Raw genomic sequence first — 15,961 nt, 5'->3', positions numbered from 1 at the left:
TTTATTTAAATATAGAACATTTTAGATATCTTTTGGAAGGACGACAATTTACAGTTTATACGGACCATAAACCTTTGACTACTGCTTTAAATTCAAAAACAGAACGCAGTCCTAGACAAACGAGACACTTGGAATTTATAGCACAATTTACTGATGACATACATTAAAGGAGAATCCAATGTTGTAGCAGATACGCTATCTAGATCCTTCTGAGGTTAATGCAATATATAATACAGAACTGAATTTTAAAATTTTACAAACTGAACAACAAAAAGATGATGACTTAAATCAACTTGTATCTGATTCTCAATATCTAAATTTAAAGTTAATTAATATTCCCATTTTAAATTTTAATATTTGGTGTGAAATTTCAGGAGAAACTCCAAGGCCATTTGTACACCGAGTAATTTGCGAAAGACAGTATTTGATATTTTACATGGAATAGCACATCCGGGTACAAGAGCTACACGACGGCTCATAGTTAAAAAATATTATTGGCCTAATATGAATAAGGATATTAATATTTGGTCAAAAGATTGTCTTAATTGTCAAAAGTCTAAAGTTTATCGTCATACAAAATCCCCTGTTGTCAAAATTCAAATTCCCAAGAATAGATTTGAACACATCCATTTAGATATAGTTGGACCATTACCTATTTCAAAAGGACATCGCTATATTTTAACGATTATTGAAAAATTTACCCGTTGGTCTGAGGCATATACATTAAAAGATATTTCAGCAACTACAATTGCAAATAAGTTTTTTAGAGAATATATTGCTCGGTTTGGAGTTCCGTTAAAGATAACAACTGATCAAGGTAGCCAATTTACATCGAAATTGTTTTCAGAGTTAACTAAATTACTTGGTAGTCACCAAATTACAACATCCGCATATCACCCTCAAGGAAATGGTATGGTTGAAAGGTTTCATAGACAATTAAAGACTACTATAATAGCTAGAGAGGACACAAATAATTGGTATGACGAGTTACCTGTCATATTACTTGGTTTGTGATCTATTTACAAAGAAGATATTTCGGCTACACCAGCGGAAATGGTTTTCGGTCAGAATTTACGTTTGCCAGGGGAACTTGTTGTGCCATCAGCTAAAAATTTCTCATCAACTGAAGTTGTAAGTAATTTACGTGAACATTTTCGAAATGTTAGATCAAATTTAAGTCATCATAAAGATGCTGATACTGGAATTTATGTTCCAAAAGATCTTCAAACTTGTAAATTTGCATTTGTTCGAGTCATTAATAAACATTCATTACAACAACCATATGAAGGACCTTACAAAATTGTGGAAAAAGACCAAAAATGTTTTAAACTTGAAATAGATAATAATATTAAAACTATTCCTATTGATAGATTAAAACCTGCAATAATTGAAACAACAGACACAAACAACACCAATAATTTACATAAAAAGAGAGTTACATTCAATTTGTTTAATGATAAATTTTCTTGAAGGGGGAGTAATGTATGGTTCTTATTATTTTTATTTAACTTTGTATTTTAGTTACTTTGAACTTTGTAATTTTTAAATGTATTATCAATATTTTAAGTTTCAATATTGATTTTTCAATTTTCAAAAATTTTCTTTGTTGTGAAAAATAAAGAAGAATTTGACGCATACATTTAGGCGTTTTAAAAAATATAATTTAAAGTTTTTTAATAAAATAAAAACTTTCAATTACTACAACGTGTACGGATGAATGGGACAAGGAACAACTAAGAAAGTGTCAGCTAGAATATACAGATCTGTCACATGTTATGCAAGGGCTCGAACGAAACGAAAGACCAAGCAGAGAGATGTCAGCAGAGATTCCCATTGCGAAGTCATATTGGGCACAGTGGAACAGTTTAGAATTGATATCCGGTTGCTTGCATCGAGTATGGGAGAGTGAGGATGGTCAAAGAAAAAAGCTTATTTTTAAAAAAGTTGTTTTTTCTTTAATTTTATTTTTTACTTTTTAGTTCGTTTTATTAACAAGTAATAAAAGTTTGTTCTTAGAAAAGCTTTTTTCTTAAATTTAATTTAAATATCAATTTTATTTAATTTTTAGTAGGGTAAAATATTGTTTGGCGGCCACCGTGGTGTCATGGTAGCGTGCTCCAACTGCCACACCGTATGCCCTGGGTTCGCACCCCGGGCAAAGCCACATCAAAATTTTAGAAATAAGGTTTTTCAATTAGAAGAAAATTTTTCTAAGCGGGGTCGCTCCTCGGCAGTGTTTGGCAAGCGCTCCGAGTGTATTTCTGCCATGAAAAAGCTCTCAGTGAAAACTCATCTGCCTTGCAGATGCCGTTCGGAATCGGCATAAAACATGTAGGTCCCGTCCGGCCAATTTGTAGGGAAAATGAAGAGCACGACGCAAATTGGAAGAGAAGCTCGGCCTTAGATCTCTTCGGAGGTTATCGCGCCTTACATTTATTTTTTTTTTATTTAAAATATTGTTTGAATTAGTTATGTAATCTTTACTTAGTTATTTGTAACGTTTCTCATTATATCCATTTCTTTTAATGCATCAACATTACAAGGTTTCTTCGACGTCCAAGGACGTCCCGTAGTCTACACCTTAGCAGCCCCACTGCTCAGCAAGCCACAACTAGTACCCGCTGCTGCTCGCGCCCCACGGCGCAAACAACTCAAACAGCTGCTACCACTCATAACTACTATCTCCGTAGTAGAGTCGGTAGCAATGCTGAGCATCAGCCCCTGCCCCCGTCTTCTCCCCCCCCCCCCCCCCTCTTTTCCTCTGAAATCGTGTAGGTCAGTGAAACAGACTCTTAGTACCTACCTCCGTTTGCACCGTTTGCCATCACAGAATATATGCTTGCGACATCCGCCCAATGCAGCTCCTGCCTTGGGCGGTGCCACATTCCTAGATGTTCTGGTCTCCGCGACGGCAACCCCCCGACGGGTTTCATTGCGCCATGTTGCTAGGTCGCAAACCCCTACCTACCGGGTACCCCAATGCTTGTCCAAGGACGCCCAGTCCCAGCGCCACAACAGCAGTTGCGTCCTGGCCTTCGTCAACCCAGGCGTAGTCACCCGTCACTTACTCCCAGAGTGGCGACGTCTCCCCCTATGCACTTCAGAATTCTTCAGTTAAACTGTAATGGACTAACTGGGAAGATCACGGAGATAGTCGATTTCATGAAGCGGCACACCATCCGCATTGCTGCGATTCAAGAGACTAAACTCACAGCAAGATCTGCACTGCAAACCTGCTCTGGGTATAATGTCCACAGAAAAGATCGCATGAGCGGAAATGGACGAGGCCTCGCGTATATCATACACCACTGTGCAATATCATATATTTGATCCTGGCATCGACCGCAGGGACAATGTCTTAGAACGTCAAGGCCTATCTGTCCGGTCAGGCGATGCAAACCTAGAAATCATCAACATCTACATCCCTTCTGCCACCTGTTGCCTCAGTGGATACCGCCCTAACATTAGCGCCTTACTAACTGGCAACAATCGCATTATCTTAGGCGACTTCAATGCCATCACGATCTATGACATTCAAACTTACGGGCGGACAGTAGGGGTGAGATGTTGGCGGATCAAATAGAAGAAACGACGTTCTGCACAATAAACGGGGACGCCCCCACACGTATGGTAGGAAGCTGTCACAGTTCGCCGGATATCTCAATCGTGAGCGCAGAACACGTAAACTGCGTCAACTGGCAGCCGATGGTAACATTGGCATCCGACCACCTGCCTATACTTATTTCGTTCGAGGGTACCGCCGACTTCATCGTTACAGAAAAACGCATTTTCATAAACTTTAAAAAAGGAAAGTGGGACGAATACAAATCTTTTACAGACAACCTCTTTTCTGCCCTCCCTATCCCGACTGATGCCCGTCAAGGGGAGCGTGCTTTCCGCAAGGTCATTGAATCCGCCTCGGCACGTTTCATTCTCGCCGGGAGAATTCCCGAAATCCGGCCCCACTTCCCGGCGGAGGCCGCAAACATAGCGAGAGAACGTGACCTTATAAGACAGCTTGACCCAGGCGACCCCCAAATAAGGGATATAAACCACCGCATCAGATTGCTTGTAAATGAACACAAGCGGGCGAAATGGGAGGAGCACCTAAGAGGTTGTAACCTCTCTGCCGGTGTGGGTAAACTTTGGCCCACCGTAAAGTCACTATCGAATCCGTCTAAGCACAATGGTAAAGTTTCCATCGCCTTTGGTGATAAAGTGCTGTCGGATTCGAAAAAATGCGCGAGCGCTCTCTGCCGTCAATATGTAATGCATTCTACGGTCGACAAAGATAGACGGACGGCCAACAGACACGCACATAAACATAAAATTCAGCGCGTCACCAATTACCATCACCGCCAGAGAGGTTGAAGATGCCATTGGTCACGCTAAACCATCCAAAGCTGTGGGCCCGGACGGCATAGCCATGCCGATGCTTAAAAGCCTAGGGAAAGTGGGTTTCAAATACTTAGCGCATGTCTTCAACCTGTCTCTTTCCACCTTTGTCATACCCGAAAAATGGAAAATGGCCAAAGTGGTCCCGCTACTAAAGCCTGGGAAACCAGCTAATATAGGAAAGTCGTATCGTCCGATATCTCTCCTATCGCCAGTAGCAAAGACGCTTGAATCCATTTTGCTCCCCTACTTCCAAGCAAATTTGCAGCTAGCCTGTCATCAGCATGGCTTCAGAAAACTCCATAGCACAACCACCGCGCTAAATGCCATCAGCAGATAAATTGCGGTTTAAATCAAAACCCCACTATAGAACAGTACTCGTAGCGCTAGACCTATCAAAAGCTTTTGATACGGTCAACCACGGCTCGTTACTGCAAGACCTGGAAGGGTCTACCCTTCCCCCATGTCTTAAAAGATGGGCCGCAAATTATCTGGGTGGTCGGCAGGCATCGGTGCAATTTAGAAACGAAAAAAACCAAGAAGAATTAAACAAGGGGTGCCACAGGGTGGTGTCCTATCCCCACTTTTGTTTAATTTCTACATATCTAAGCTATCTTCACCACCAGAAGGAGTCACTATCGTTTCCTACGCCGATGACTGCACAATAATGTCCACAAGCCCAGGCCCACAGATCGATGAGCTCTGTAACAGAATAAACGGCTACCTCCCTGATCTCTCCAGTTTTTTCGCCTTGCGAAACCTGGCATTATCACCGACTAAATCTTCCGCGACCTTATTTACAACATGGACGTCCCAAATGTCGACCATTTTGAACATCCACGTCGATGGTACTACGCTACCGACTGTCCTACACCCCAAAATCTTAGGTGTGACGTTGGATCAGGATCTACATTTTGGTGAGTACGCAGCCGCAATTGTTCCGAAAATCCAGAGCCGTAATAAAATCCTCAAATCCCTTGCTGGCAGTACCTGGGGAAAACATAAAGAAACGCTCATTACTATATACAAAGCAATTGGCCAGCCGTTTACGTGCTCCGCGTCACCCATATGGTCGCCTAGCCTAAAAAATACCCACTGGAAGAAGCTACAGGCCTGCCAAAATACTGCTCTCAGAATCGCCACGGGCTGTCTTCTTATGTCCCCAGAACACCACCTACATAATGAGGCGAGAATACTCCCCATCAGGGAGAGAAATGAGATGCTAACCGAACAGTTCCTGTTGAATACTCAGAAACCTGGGCATCCAAACAGACATATGATTGATGAGCCAACACCGCCTAGGGCTTAAGGAGTCATCTCCGTAAGCATTTTGAGGAAATAAGGCTCCTGAGAACTCAGCCGTATGAAGCAAAAAAACACAAGCAGGTTCTTGGTGAACTCCACAAACCGTCGTCGGACCTTTATGCCGGGAATTGCCCGGTGAATCCAGTACTCAAAGAAAAGTACCCAAAACTTGTGGAAGAGGAACGCATACTCCCCGGGAAACGCGTGTCACTCTTGCTCAACTTCGTTCTGGATACTGTAACAGGTTAAACTCTTACCTATCCAGAATCAACCCCGACATACAAAATGTATGCCCCGCTTGCAATGTGTCCCCACATGACACCAACCATCTCTTTAATTGTAATGTGGAACCAACGCCTCTAACATCCCTTTCATTATGGTCCACCCCTGTTGAAACAGCTAGTTTCCTTGGACTCCCGTTAGAGGATATTGATGACAATTTGTGATCGGTCGCGGCTGTTAGGTAGGGCGAAGCACTGCTACAACAACAACAACAACAAGACAATCGGGAGCATTCTTCTTTCAGCTGTGCCGTGATTAAATTTAGAAGGAAATTGAACTGATTTAATCTGTATTATGTGAACGTCATCGTTACCAAAGTCTACGCGAACCGATGGTATATCGTTATGGTATAGTTGAGCACGTCTGTAATATGGCCGTATAATTTCAGTGATGTGACCTATTGCTCCATTTACAACTCCCTTAGCCACGTCAACGTTAGCAGCTGAATTCAGTAAGCCGTCTCTAGTCACGATTAGAGACTATTTGGGGTGAAAATCACTTTTGAGACAATCTGCCATTCTGTAAGCTGTCTCGCGTCTCCAGCCTCACAAAAGCAATCACTAATTTGTGAGCTGGGCCGGGGCAGATCACAAACATGAAAATTTCAGAAAAACTATGAAAATTATTTGCGAAAAGCGCTTTAAATATGTTGTTTTATTCCTCAAATTAAAATAAGCCCTGAAAATTAAAAAACAGAAAATACTTAAAAAACATCGAACTCTATGTGGCGCCGCTGAGATTCGAACCTACATACTTTGGGATTTTCTATACAAAATTGTTAACGGCGTCTTCGCAAGCTCAGCCACAATGCCACCTAGAGTTATATTGACAAAATGCAATGCTATATTATTTGTTCAATGTATGAGTAAATTATCTTTTTGGTGAATTTCGTTGATATGGTGAATTATTTTTGTGACTTTCGTTTACTGAATATCGAAACCATCTCAAGTCACAAAAATTGTCTCTTAACGAAAATCGCAAATTTAGACACTTGAGATGAGACTGAATTACAAAATTCAGCCGTAGATCTCAACATAACTTTAGCACCAACAAATATTTCTAGTTATTTTGGAAGACCTCCTGTTTTGTTAATGTCTGAGTGTATTATATTACTAACATCAATCTGATCATTGTTTTTTGTTCCATCAATTAATTGATCTAGCTAATAATCATTTATCAGCTGATTGAAAGAAATTGTGCTTTTGAAACGATACGTTGAGCCAACTGTCAACAACCAATCGATAAAAACGTTGAGTGAATAGAGCGGAAAATTTTTGTGCTCACTAATTTGTCGTAAAATTGCAACTGTGCGTTCCAAGAAGTTATAACTAATCAACTTCGCCAGCAGTTGTGCATTTGGAATGCGCCCCATGCTTTGTTCAACTCATTCAAATGACTTTGTATATATGTGCATACACATGTTCACGTGTTATTGCAACAACAAACGTTAAATACATACATACATACATATGAATATACAGATTTTCGAGAAAACATATCGTATGTATTTGCCAAAAGTGGCTTCACTACGGATATCAGCATCTTCGGTTGTCAGATCTTTCGCGTTCAACGCTAATGCGGTGTCAGGATGAAAAAGACTCTCAACCAAATTACTGATACGAACCGCTACGTTTAAATAACCCTGATTGAGTATGAGTACACGATTTTTTTATATCATGATGCGAATATATTGGGGCATATTCATAATCGAAATAAAATGTGACTAAGTTAGTTGAAGCATTCTTGACAGAGAGCACATATAAAATTGTGTCAAACAGTGCTAACTAACTTAAAATCATTTTATTGTGACTTTGCCTATGACGCGTTCAGTTTACAACTACTCATTGCAGATCTCTGCTCTGTGGGTTAAATCCGTAAAACAAAATCAAGTCCGCAGAAAAGTATGCAACATTGAGGAATAACAGCCTAACTTCTACGTTCGTTGTATACACAAACAAAGCGAAGTTACCTCGTTCTTGAGCCGCTGTAGGTTATTCACCATCCCTCTAAACAAAGGACTTAGGCTTTTATTCCCTTGTGAACACAAATCTTTACCGATAACTCTGTTATCGATTAATTTATTGAATTCTCGCAAAGTAATATTGCATTGTTATCGGATTTATACATGTGTGCAAAATTTCAGCTCAATCGGACACCGGGAAGTGTATCAAATTTAACTTGCAAGATTTGATTACAGACAACAGCCAAGTGAAAGTAAATAGAAGCTTATAAAATGTGACGCTCCAAATTGAAACTATAAATTATGCCGCATATATTATATACATACATGTAAATGAAGAGGGGCAATACAACTTTTATATTTTATACTACGAATATTCTTATGTTATTTAGCATTTGTTGCATGAATAAAGAAACTAAAATGATTTTTTTATACATAAATTTTATGTTTTATTTTGGGTGGCTTCTTCTCTAGCGATGGTTTTAAAAGTACTCTTCCATAGCTACTCCAACGAGTAATGCTTTGAGTGTACTTTCTTAAGTAATCTCCTGTAGGTACTCCATTAGGTAATCCATCGAGGGTGGTTTAACGAGTACTCTTTTGCTAGCAGTTTCGCAAGTAATATTTTGTCGGTACTAAATGGAGTAATATTTCAGGAGCAGTTTGGAGAGTACCATTACGCAGATACTCCATATAGTAGTTTTTCTGGAGTACTTTGGCATATGATCCTCTATGAGTGCTCCATGGAGTACTACAGTGAAAGTACTTTGGAAAGTACTCTCGCGTATGTACTCCATGGAATACTCACAAACAAAGCGAGAGTGGGATCACCTACTCCTCTCCTAGGACATCGCAATGTTAATTGGAGCACATTTTTTGTATGAATACAGATTAGTTTTGGAGCACTACTATACTCCTAAAGGAGTATTCCAACAACAGTATTCCTTACACTATTTATGGAGTACTCGCGTTTTTTGAAGGGAATACACAAAAACTACTAAGTTTTATGTTTTCATTCCATTTCCTTTGCCTATCACCAAAACGCATATTTTGACAATCTGAACAAAGGTATGTTGTTGCTGTAGCGATCATATAGTTGAGCCATGATTCGATTATTGAATGAAAAAAACAAAAACATTTAAACCGCAATATGTCGGCACTCTGATGTTTGTGAGTGTACCTAGCCTGTAGCAGGGTTGAGTACTTTATTTATTCCTGATTCGACCGGGCTTAATGGTTTTTCAGTAGTTGGTTAAGCTAAGCTTAAACTAAGTTTGCTTAAACTCTAGTCAAATTTAAACTCCAGTTAAACTACTTAGCAGTTTTTCAGTCACAGTTTAAGGCCGCCTTTGGGAAATCCTTTTTTGTGCGGCAACATTGTTTTTTTTTTATTATCTAGATAATTTGTAGAAACGGCAACAGCTGGATTTTGTTTACCCAACAAACATGAAAAAAAAATTCTCCAGCGAAATATATATCTAGTTCCGGAAGTGATATCTAACATTAATTATTCTAAAACCAGAGAGTTCTCGAGTTGATATCCAACTTCATTCTCCAATCACTACCAACCTTTGAGAAATTTTTTAAAATTAAAAGTTGTGGAGTTGATCTCCAACGTCAATAAATTTTTCCAATTATTATCCTAATTTTGAGAGATTTTGTGAAATGTACAGTTGTCAAATGTATATTCAACACATTTGTCCAGTTGATATCCTACATTGCATATCGAGCTGAGGTGGAGTTGAAAAAAATCTCCAAGGTGGTACCACCAAAACCAACAGCTGTTTATTGTGAGAAATAAACACCTCGTTGATAGCAGTAATGAAGCGTAATCAATCAAAAAAAATTAAATATATTTTATTCTATTTTTCGCGAAAATACTGTAGTATGGAATCTTACAATAGAGTCCAGTTAGAGAACCAAAAGTTTGGTATTAAATTTTTTCAACTAAAGTAATATCATTTTCTTCTTTATAAAAAATTCCCTCTTTTGCTGAGTACACTTTGATTCTCGAGTTGCGCCACTGTTTCGAAACAACCCATGAGATTTTAGAAGTGTGCCTAGTTATCAACATGAGCTCTAATGGTACACAAACCCAAATGCTTGTTGGGTAAATTCGACGCCATTTCGAACGAAAGCAAATGACTGATAGTGTTGGATGATTGATCAAGCTAGAACTTGCCAAGGAAGAGAACAAATTACACCTCCAAAATAATACACAGCCGTTGACGTTCAAAAATGCAGTGTTCTAATCTCATTTATTTCATTTCATTGTCACATACAAATTTTATAGTAAAGCAAAACAAAACATGAGTAATAGCTGAAGTAACGGAGGCAAGAAAAAGCAAAATAGAGAATGTAAATACGATGGTTGCCAGATTGTCGATTGTTGCGTATTGTATTTTCAGTAACGTTCTTAAGGTTGCTTCACATGTGTGATAATCAGCTAGCTTTACGATAACTCTGTATTTTATACAGATAGGTTAACTCGAGTTTAACCATGCCAGATCGACCGCTTAAGCTCAGCTTAAACTTCAGTTAAAGTAGACTGAAGAAAAACTGCAGAGTAAGTTTACGCGTAGTTTAACTGACAAACTGAGTTGAACTTGTACTGAAAAACCGGGCCTTAGACCAATTAAAATTGATCTTTATATGAATAATGAAATCGCAAATCAAATTTATTTGTTACTTAAACACGGAGTATTAAAAATCACGAAACTTTGGATATAAACATTTTATTTTCTGTTTACGCCCAGGTGGTATTAAATAACTGGGGGGAGAAGTCATGGGATCTTACTTAATTGGCGCTTAACTGTTTAAACGGTTATGGCCATCCAACAAAGCACGCCAGTCGCTTCCCCGTTGGGTTAACTGTCGCTAATTGGTCACACCAAGTGATTTTAAATCGTTTTCCACGTGGTCCTTTCAACGGTGTAAAAGCCGCCCTCCTCCTTTCTGTGTTGGCAATATTGTACTTCACTTCGATGGCTACCGACTGTGTTCGGCTCCCAAAAATACTGGCTGTGACGTGCAAGAATGCCTGCATTTTGGCGCGAGAATGCAACCGCAGTTGCACCTGAAAGTTCAAAGCCTTACCCCTCTTACCTTAAGTCCCTCTCTGGCAGCACATGGGGCAAAGACAAGGAAACGCTCATAGCTACCTATAAAGCAACTGACAAGCCACTTGTGTGCTACGCGTTTCCGATGTGCTCGCCGAGCTTAAGAGAAACATCTTAAAGACGCTGAGCCGGTCGAAACACCGCGCTCAGAGCTGACACGGAATGTCTTCTTATGTCTCCAGAGAACTATCTACACACTTAGGCGAGACTACTCCCCATAAAGGAAAGAAATGAAATGCTAAATAAATAGTTTCTGTTGTTTACCCAGAAACCTGGGCAACCTAACAGGCATCTGATTGAAGAGGCTACGCCTTCCAGTGTGAAGAAGCAAGCACTATTAAGAAATCCGACACACAATTACTAGGCGTTTGAACCAGATGAGCATAAGGAGGACCTCATCCCCATCCCCTATGAGTTGGCGATTTCTTATGTCGATGAATGACTGGCGAACCGTGTTCTTAGAGTTCAGGAAACCACACTTCCCAGAGAAACGCGCGTCTGTCTGTCGTAACTTCGATCTGGAAACTGTAATAGATTAAGCTCATACTTATCTAGAAACAGCCCGAAACATGCAATGTATGTCCTGTATGTAATGTTTATCCACATTACAACAACAATCTTTGCAATTGAAATGTGGAAACAACGCCTCCAACAGCCGGGTCTCTATGGTACAACCCTGTGGAAACAGCAGAAAAAAGGAAGAATAAACACAAGATATAAGTACAGCGGCTGCTAAGAATATAGATTTCCTGAGAAACAGCGAAAACAACTGATACAACGATGAGGAATTTTGTGCTGCCTAGAAAAAAATAACGTTGCGGTGTGTCGAAGCGTTATCGTGATGTATAAAAAAACGTTAGGCAGGACGTTAGATTTTTTTAATCTAACGCTGGAGAAGAAAACTCTAGCAGCAGATCTTAATCGTGATGGTACAATCTAATCTGGATGTGATAGAAGCAAAAAAGTAGGTCAAGAAAGAATCGGCGCATTTGTGCCTTGGCAGCTACGCCACTGTTGACGGATATAAGTTCGATAGTGTTAAGGACTTCGTTTCAGCTTACAAATCGAATGGAGAATAGCTATTGCCAATAAGTGATACTTTGGACTTAGACGGCAATTGAAAAATAAAGTTCCATCCCCATATATGGATGATATAACGCTCGGAATCATGGACGAAGAGAAACTGCCACTAAACAAAAGGCAAAGCAACTTGTTATGAAAACTGAAGACGAAAAGAGCTTTTAGCCATTACCAATTTTCCGGGTTTATCTCTACAACTGTGGACGAATGTAGAGAGTCTAAATAAAGACTTACCAAATGCATTTGTTGTGTACTGTATGTATCCATTATAAATTCCAAAAGAGTTACATTATTAGCTGGAAAAAGAAACAAACGAAAAATTATGTAATAATAGCTGTAATGTTTTGCACCCTATCTTCAAAAGAACATTGGGTGGCCTATGGTGGCATAACATGGGAAGCAACAACAAATAACTAGTTGTTCAAGTTTCTACCCCAATGAGAAGTTACTTAGAAATCGATCGCAAGATTGCATAAACTCTGTATGGATTTTCTAAATATCTCGATAGATAGATGGGACAAGGCATGTAGAGGATTTTTTTATCCTAAATATTTTATTTTCATATGCCTATGCATGATCGAAATTTAAGCTCCCTAGGTTATCGGGAAGTTCCTTTAAAAATTGAACTCAAGATTCCTAACCTCGTATGAATTTTTCAATTATCTCGACCTGCGCGCCATTTACAGGAACTATGTTCTACTTTTTTTTATTGTCACGGTGCCCAGACCTAAGTGTAAGGTTTCAAGTTTCTAGCTCAATAACAAGTTGTTTAAAAATCGCTCGCAAAATTTCCCCTGTTCGATGCACATATGTATATGGATTTTCTAAAGATCTCTAAATATCTCGATCTCTGTTAGACTCTTATCAGAGCCATATTTAAAAGATTATTTTAAGGTTTTATGCTTGATATTTGTGAGATTGGGAAGGCATTTATTTGTAGCATGGTTATAATTAAAAAAGTTATGCAAACAAATTTGCAATATCACGGTTATCACTGCATGTAGAATCTTGATTTTTCGTGGCTGAAGGAAACCCTTGAAGTTTACGAAATCATAAAATGACTTAGGGTTGAAGATAATATTCTTTTTAGTCTTGCAGATATCAGCTTTGTACATGAGTTAAGTTTCACAAATTCCCATTAAGCTGGGGTCTAGGGTAAAAAAAAAAAATTGTTCTTGTGCGATTTTGTTTTTTAAATTGTAACTTTTGTCGCAAACATTTTAGATAAAAAAACTATCTAAATCTGAGACATAATATTGCACATCGATTCAAAAAGTTGTAAAAGTAAAAGGCAGAGCTGTAAAAGTTTACAATCGTTTCAATTTAAAATCAGCGATTGCCGGTAGAATAATAAACGAACAGATAAACACAATTTCTGACACAATATTCGAGCCTTTAAAACTTTTTCACAAGAAACAAAGTAATCACACAGGTGCAACAGACAAACACACAGCAAATAAACACAAACCGACTAACGCACCAAAACAACAAACCCAAAAAAAAAGGTCAAACGACTAAAATTACCGACTTTTACCTGCCTCAGTCAGCCACACAAATCGATCAGTAAAAACCACCCTCGGTTCTAAATGAACACACAGCACATACACATAACACATTAGTGTGACGTTAGTCACTTGACTTTTGCGGGGACAATGACAATTTCTCCAATTTTTATAATTTTGATGGATTTCATATTAACGGATACGACTAAATTACTTTCATAGATATTTTAGATAAAAATGTAAAAGAAAATAAGCCGCATGCATTGGAAATATTTTAATACGAAATATCAGCACAGAAAGGATGGGTTTTAATAAGTTTTTCGAGCTCCCGAAAATTGCTTTGGTGGAACATGGATCGAAGTATACAAAGCAAGGGAATATATCCTTCTTAAATGTCCGTACGTTTGCTCAGAACATGTTGACAAAACATACACGTTTGTGAATTCATTGCCCAAAGGAGGTCCTTATAAACCGACACCGCAATTTCTAAAGAGTTCAGCATACTTAAATGCAATTTTTATGAAATTGAATGGTGATAAAATGGCTACAATTCCATATTTTTCCATTTTTTAGGGGAAACATTGCCCTGTAGCTCTGCAGGTTAGCCATTAGTTATGAGAGTTATTTTTCCCGTTCTACCAGGGGGCACCTTGAGGCAAGCCCCACCTATACACATTCTGTGCCCTTTTAGCACTGACAAGGATGTGGCGTCCCACAAACGTAACAAATTAAACACCTACCACTCAGTGCAGACTTTGGAGGTACACTTTTTCTCAACATGCCTTTAGAAATACCCACTGTAGAGGCATGATAATAGGGCCTTGCTAGAACAACAGGATTTTTTTGTGCCTAGGTATCAAGCTGCTATATTGTGAGTCATTATCCACTATTTTTCAATAAAATTGCATGTTTTACTGTATTCTCAATCGATATTTATGCACAAAAATCGTGCCAAAGCATATTATTATTGTCTCAGATGACCATTGCGTTTTCATCCTAAAGGAAATTTCCGTCCCAAAAAACCACAATTTCGCCTTAAACAGTAAACGCTTCTAGAAAAACAACAAACATTATGCAACTTCAAAAATCCCCAAATACGTCAAAAAAATTTGAGTGGAACTACCTTCTTTTTTGTATCATGCACATAACTAAATATACACAAGCATCAATTTTGACAATACCTGCAAAAAGTGCGATAATTCATTACCAAAGACGGATAAAGCGATGAAACTTGGTAGGTGGGTTCACCTTATGACACAGAATAGAAAATTAGTAAAATTTTGGACAATGGGCGTGGCATCGCCCACTTTTAAAATAAAGGTAATTTAAAAGTTTTCCAAGCTGTAATTTGGCAGTCGTTGAAGATGTCATGATGAAATTTGGCAGGAACGTTACTCCTATTACTATAAAAAATAAAAAATGTAAGGCGCGATAACTTCCGAAGAAATACACCCGGAGCGCTTGCTAAACACTGTCGAGGGGCGACCCCGGTTAGAAAATTTTTCTTCTAATTGAAAAACCTTATTTCTAAAATTTTGATATTGCTTTGCCCGGGGTGTGAACCCAGGGCATACGGTGTGGTAGGCGAAGCACGCTACCATCACACCACGGTGGCCGCCATTACATATATAAATAAATTAGCGGTACCCGACAGATGATGTTCTGGGCCACCCTGGTCCACATTTGGTCGATATCTCGCAAACGCCTCCACATATACTACTAAGGGCCACTCCCCTTTAAACCCCTCATTAATACCTTTAATTTGATACCCATATCGTACAAACACATTACAGAGTCACCCCTGTAGCGGAATTCACTAACTTATAACGATGCGATTTGTCGAGATTTTAATTAACGATTTTGTCGCTTGCCTTATCGATTGTGCTATTCACTAACTTAGTTTTAACGAATCGAAATAAATTAGATTTAAATTTCGTTTTAATAGTATAAAGGTGGCAGCACAGCTTAACGAAACCTAAAAAATGCGAAAAGCACAAAAGGAGTGCCAAAAATAAATAAATTCCGCATACTAACTGCTTTTAAAAGTTTTTACATATTTTAACAAAAGGTAAGTAAATGCGGCATTAATTTTTTTTCTCTGTTGATATCGCAGTTATTCTTGTACCCCTTAATTGACCATCAAGTTGAGAAATAATATCATGAGCCAAGTCTAGCATTAGTCGGTACAGCTTTAGAAACTCCGTTGCATTCAAGTGGAATGGGTCATCTACTTCTCTATGAACCACTGACGATGGACTTAGTAATTCTTTATTTTGTGATAAAACATACGCCAAGTACTCAAATGCCATTAGATTTAT

The 15,961-nt window shown here is 38.8% G+C and overlaps 1 protein-coding gene across 11 annotated transcripts in view; it reads right to left on the bottom strand.

Moving 5' to 3' along the window:
* Positions 1 to 15,961, bottom strand: part of Dyb (Dystrobrevin) — a 352,841-nt gene that overhangs the window by 302,840 nt on the left and 34,040 nt on the right. The window contains exon 2 of one of the 11 annotated variants that reach the window (XM_067772266.1): positions 12,376 to 12,437. The exons of the other annotated variants lie outside the window; for them this stretch is intronic. The gene's annotated coding sequence lies outside the window, so the exon portion shown is untranslated. The remainder of the gene's footprint in view (positions 1 to 12,375; positions 12,438 to 15,961) is intronic. 11 annotated transcript variants of the gene reach the window in all.

Source organism: Eurosta solidaginis, chromosome 3 (assembly GCF_040869045.1).
Source record: "Eurosta solidaginis isolate ZX-2024a chromosome 3, ASM4086904v1, whole genome shotgun sequence".
In the NCBI taxonomy this organism is placed as follows: domain Eukaryota; kingdom Metazoa; phylum Arthropoda; class Insecta; order Diptera; family Tephritidae; genus Eurosta; species Eurosta solidaginis.
This window is presented reverse-complemented; position numbering and strand designations above follow the sequence as displayed.